This window comes from Lepidochelys kempii, chromosome 3, assembly GCF_965140265.1.
Source record: "Lepidochelys kempii isolate rLepKem1 chromosome 3, rLepKem1.hap2, whole genome shotgun sequence".
Classification (NCBI taxonomy): Eukaryota; Metazoa; Chordata; order Testudines; family Cheloniidae; genus Lepidochelys; species Lepidochelys kempii.
In genome coordinates, this window is record NC_133258.1 from 186,875,091 (window position 1) to 186,881,371 (window position 6,281).

Below are 6,281 nucleotides of genomic sequence, written 5' to 3' on the forward strand. Positions count from 1 at the left end.
TCTCTAATCTGAGAGACTTCAACATATATTTTGGGAATCATTTAGCCTTTAACTGTGCTTCACTATGTAAAAAATGGCCCTAATTGAAGTAATATTCTCCTTATATGTATGCAGTGTCCTATCTGCTGACTTCAGTGCCAAAAGGAATTTTTGCTGCTTTTTACTCCTATTACCACTTCAGGATCAAGTGCAAATTCTGTTCTTTCTTGTTAGCAAACAATGCTATTGATGGTGAGGTTCTAACAGTTGCACCTGATACTAATTTATTATTAAAACAAGTCAGAGAGGTAAAGTGACTTGTCCAAGGTCACCAAGCAATGAGTGGCAGAGTCAGAAATAGAGTACAGTTCTCCTGTGTCCATGCAGCCAATTTAAATGGGCTAAAAACTGGCTGATAGATTCCAAAAACTAATTGTAAATGGAGAATTATTACCCATTAGGGGTGTTTCTAGTGGAATCCCACAGGTATCTGTTCTTGGCCAAATGCTATTCATTGACTTTATGAATGAGCTGGGAGAAAATTTGCATATGACACCAAAAGTGGCAGAATGGTAAATAATGGATGGGAACAGGTCAGTTTTACAGACCGACCTGGTTCGCTTGGTAAAATGGGTTCATTTGAACAATGTGTGTTACTACAGTCAAATGCAAGGTCACATATCTAGGAACAAAGAATGTAGGTCACACTTATAAATTGGCTGACTATCCTGGAAAGCAGTGACTCTGAAAAGGACTTAAGGATTATGATAGTTTACCAATTGAACATGAGCTCCCATGCAAGGGTGTGGCTAAGCAGGTGAGTGCAATCCTTGGATGTATAAATGTGGGGGGAGGTGATATCAAGCAGGAGTAAAAAGGAGGGGGTATTAGCTTTGCATACAGCATTAGCGAGACCGTTACTGGAATCCTGGGTCTAGTTCTGGTGCCCACACTTCAAAAATAATGTTAACGAATTGGAAAAGGTTCAGAGAAGTGCTACAAGAATGATCTGATGTCCAGAAATCACGTTTTATTGTGAGAGACTAAAGAAGATCAAGCTACTTAGTTAATCCAAGAGATGATTAAGAGGTGATTTGATAACATTGTCAAGAATTTACATGGGGAAGAGATGCAATCCTTGGTTGCATAAGCAAAGGACAAGATCATGGAGGAGTAGAAGGCAGCTCTTTAATCTCACAGAAAAAGGTTTAATAAGGTGCACTGGTTGGAAGCTGAAGCTAGACAAATTCAGACTAGAAATAAGAGACACAGTTTCAACTGTGAAAGTAATTAGCCACTGGAACAACTTGCCTAAGGGTGCAGTGGAATTTCCATCACTTGAAGGTTTTAAATAAAGGCAGGATATCTCTCTAAAATATATGCTATAGCTCAAACTGAAAATGTGGTCTTGATGCAAAAATGACTTGATGAGGTTCTATGTCCTGTGTTCTGCAGGAGGTCAGACTCGGTGATCGTAATGGTCCCTGCTGGCCTTAAATTAACTTGAGTCCACTTTGAAGTGTCCCACTTACAGTGTCTCATTGAAAGCACAGGTGAGACTGAGGTTATAATCTGAAGACAATAGTGTTACACAAGTGTAACCAAAGATCTTAATATGACCTACAGCAGTGGTGGGCAACTTGCGGCCCGCGGGATGCACGTGGCCCATCAGGGTAATCCGCTAGCAGGCCATGAGACAGTTTGTTTACACTGACCATCTGCAGGCACGGCTGCCCGCAGCTCCCAGTGGCCGCGGTTCACCATTACTGGCTAGTGGGAGCTGCGGGAACTGCGGCCTCTGGGAGCTGTGGGTGAACGTGCCTGTGGATGGTCGATGTAAACAAACTGTCTCATGGCCCGCCAGCAGATTACCCTGATGGGCCACGTGAAGCCCTCGGGCCGCAGGTTGCCCACCACTGACCTACAGAGACAGAAGCTTTATGACTCATGATAATTCACAAAAGAAAAACCTCTCATGCAGTATCAATAACAATATTCTCCAAATTTCATAAAACTCCAAAACCTTCTTCTGTAGTGCTGAGCAACTGCCTACATACAGAAGTCCAACAAAGTAAGTCTCCTCAAAGTTACGGATTCCTTGGCTTTAGTATCAGGATATACATTGATAAATCACCTAAACATCCACATTAATCTCAAGAGAGACAAAGTGGGTGAGGTAAGGTTGTGATATGTGAAAAAATATGCTCAGGGAGACCAGTTTCCTACAAAACGGAACAGCAAATACATCTTCTAGGCATATTTCTGCAAGATCCAACCTTAAAAACTATTATACAGGCTCAGGTGAAACATTCAGCTAAGGATATATAGGCCATGACCTGTTTGAAGCCACTACTGGGAATGCCCCTAATAACTTTTAAAGACACACCCACAAAGAAGGAGCTACTCCTATTGCTTGTAGAGAGCTGAGAATCTAAAAGTGTGTCCAGTAAACTCAGCAGGAACTAGACCTGGCTCTATACATAATGAGGTGTATCTATTTATGTCAACTATAGAATCATAGAACCACAGAAGATTAGGGTTGGAAGAGACCTCAGGAGGTCATCTAGTCCAGCCTCCTGCTCAAAGCAGGACCAACACCAACTAAATCATCCCAGCCATGGCTTTGTCAAACTGGGCCTTCAAAACCTCTAAGGACGGAGATTCCACCACCTCCCTAGGTAACCCATTCCAGTGTTTCACCACCCTCCTAGTGAAATAGTGTTTCCTAATATCCAACCCAGACTTCCCCCACTGTGACTTGACACCATTGCTCCTTATTCTGTCATCTGCCAACACTGAGAACAACCGACCTACATCCTCTTTGGAACCCCTCTTCAGGTAGTTGAAGTCTGCTATCAAATCCCCCCTCACTCTTCTCCTCTGCAGACTAAACAAGCCCAGTTCCCTCTCCCTCTACTCATAAGTCATGTGCCCCAGCCCCCTGATTATTTTCGTTGCCCTCCACTGGACTCTCTCCAATTTGTCCCCATCCTTTCCGTATTCGGGGGCCCAAAACTGGATGCAATACTCCAGATGTGACCCCACCAGTGCTAAATAGAGGGAAATAATCACTTCCCTCAATCTGCTGGCAATGCTACTACTAATGCAGCCCCAGGGCATGCTGCTGACTCATATCCAGCTTCTCATCCACTGTAATCCCCAAGTCTTTTTCTGCAGAACTGCTGCTTAGCCAGTCGGTCCCCAGCCAGTAGCGGTGCATGGGATTCTTCCGTCCTAAGTGCAGGACTCTGCACTTGTCCTTGTTGAACCTCATCAGATTTCTTTTGGCCCAGTCCTCCAATTTGCCTAGGTCACTCTGGACCCTATCCCTATCCTCCAGCTTGTCTACCTCTCCCCACAGCTTAGTGTCATCTGCAAATTTGCTGAGGTTGCAATCCATCCTATCATCCAGATCATTAATAAAGATGTTGAACAAAACCGGCCCCAGGACCAACCCCTGGGGTACTCCGTTTGATACTGGCTGCCAACTAGACATCGAGCCATTGATCACTACCTGTTGAGCCTGAAAATCTAGCCAGCTTTCTATCCACCTTATATTCCATTCATCCAGTCCATACTTTTTTAACTTGCTGGCAAGAATACTGTGGGAGACCATATCAAAAGCTTTGCTAAAGTCAAGATATATCATGTCCACTGCTTTCCCCATATCCACAGAGCCAGTTATAGAAGGCAATCAGGTTCGTCAGGCATGACTTGCCCTTGGTGAATCCATGTTGACTGTTCCTAATCACCTTCCTCTCCTCCAAGAGCTTCAAAATGGTTTCCTTGAGGACCTGCTCCATGATTTTTCCAGGGCCTGAGGTGAGGCTGACCATCCTGTACTTCCCCGGGTTCTCCTTCTTCCCTTTTTTAAAGATGGGCACTAAATTTGCTTTTTTCCAGTCATTCGGGATCTCCCCCGATCGCCACAAGTTTTCAAAGACAATGGCCAATGGCTCTGCAATCACATCAGGCAATTCCCTCAGCACCCTTGGATGCATGAGATCTGGACCCATAGACTTGTGCATGTCCAGCTTTTCTAAATAGTCCTTCACCTGTTCTTTCACCACTGAGGACTACTTACCTCCTCCCCATACTGTGTTGCCCAGGAGAGCAGTGTGGGAGCTGACCTTGTCTGTGAATACCAGTACATGCCCAATGAAGCATACTTGCTATGCCTTGCCATTTTTTTTAAATACAGTGTTTCTCAACAAGTATGGTGGCCCACAAGGAGGTGGCTGCTGGGTTGGGTCAAAGTTTTTTTCCTCACCAAAAGTTCAGCCTGTTAAGTAACAGAGAGATCCCGGGACCAGGAGGACAGAAAGGGAAGATCCACACCATCCTCCTACTGTGGCTAATCTCTCTCTGTGTCCCCCCCCCCCACCATGTCTTTTAAAGGACACTCTTCTGGGGGGGGTGGGAGTGGGAATGCTTCAGTTTCTTGATGATTTGTTTGTGTCCTGGAAACATCATAATATGACTGACACTTTCACAAAGGGAAGAGACATTGAATGAATCACAATGGCCCACCAAGCACTGAGTTCAATTAAACACAGGCTCATAGATGGAAATACTTAAGGAATCAGTTTTGTTAATCACTGCACCTGCCTAGCTGCCATTCATTGGGAGTTACCCAGGCACGTTCATGACTGCCATACCCCTCTGAAAGTTGGCCTTACTTTTGCAAGTTTTACTCAGCATGGAGCTGACTTTATAAACTCCAATATGTCCCTAAACACAGAAACAAGAACAAATAAAGTTTCATATAATTTAACAGAAATAGAAATATTTTTGCAAATTTTTAAAAGCAAATTCACTGAAAATAGACTCTGCCTGAAGTTGGAAAATCTTACCTGAGCCATCCTCATTTTGGTGAGCTGTTTCCTGCCCTGCAGTGGGGCTACTTGTGTGCTTAAAAACTATGTGCAAAAAGAAAGGTTTTCAGGATCAAATCAGATTCACTTTGTACATTTAAATATCCCCTGGTGCCTGAGAGCTAAGTGGCTAGAGAAAATGGCCTTCCTCTTTTCCTACAGAAGTGCACTGAGATTGCATGGTAGGAAGATAACAATCTGTTCCTGCCATGCCATAAAACCAGCATGAGTGGAAAGCCAGTGGATTTATGGGCCTGGATAAAGAGCCAAGTAGTGACCCTCATGTGATGAGTTGGGTCACAGAGACCCCTTTGGGACTGCCACCTGATATGCTGAGACTACCCCTGAGCTCGTTTTCCCTGGCAGCTTGGGACTTCAGAACCCTGCCTTGTTGAGCCAGACATGCCAGTCTGCTCCAATACAGACTCAGGGTCTGAAGCACATCCCCCCAAAACTGCAGACTTAACTAAAAACGGCTTAGAAAGTGCTCCCATCTCGAGCACCCAGATACCCAGTTCCCAATGGGATCCAAACCACAAAGAAATCTGTTTTACTCTGTATAAACCTTATACAGGGTAAACTCATAAATTTTCTGCCCTGTATAATACTGATAGCTATGCTCCCGCAAGTATTAATTACTTACTCTGGGTCAATTAATAAGCAAAAGTGATTTTATTAAATATAAAAGTAGAATTTAAGTGGTTCCAAGTAATAACAGACAGAACAAAGTAAGTTACCAAGCAAAATAAAATAAAACATGCAAGTCTAAGCCTAATACAGTAGGAAATTGAATACAGATAAAATCTCACCCTCAGAGATGTTCCAATAAGCTTCTTTCACAGACTGGACTCCTTCCTAGTCTGGGCCCAATCCTTTCCCTTGGTACAGTTCTTGTTAGCCCAGGTGGTAGCTAGGGGATTTCTCATGACTGCTGTCCCCTTTGTTCTGTTCCACCCCCTTTTATAGCTTTGGCACAAGGAAGGAATCTTTTGTCTCTTTGGGTCCCCACCCCTCCTTCTAAATGGAAAAGCACCAAGTTTAAGATGGATTCCAGTACCAGGTGACATGGTCACATGTCCTGTGAGACTCCCAAACCTTCATTCTTCCTGGCCTGACTGACAGAAAGGCTTGCAAGTAAACAGAGTCATCTACAGTCAATTGTCCTGGTTAATGGGAGCAATCAAGATTCCAAACCACCATTAATGGCCCACAATTTGCATAATTACAATAGAACCTCAGAGTTATATTTCATAATTCTAGTTTCATATACAATAATGATACATTTATACAAATAGGATGACCACAGTCAGTAGATTATAAGCTTAGTAATGATACCTTACAAGAGACCTTTTGCATGAAGCATAAGCCAGTTATTCACACTTGTTAGCATATTTTCATAAAATCATATGGAGTGCAATGTCACACCTC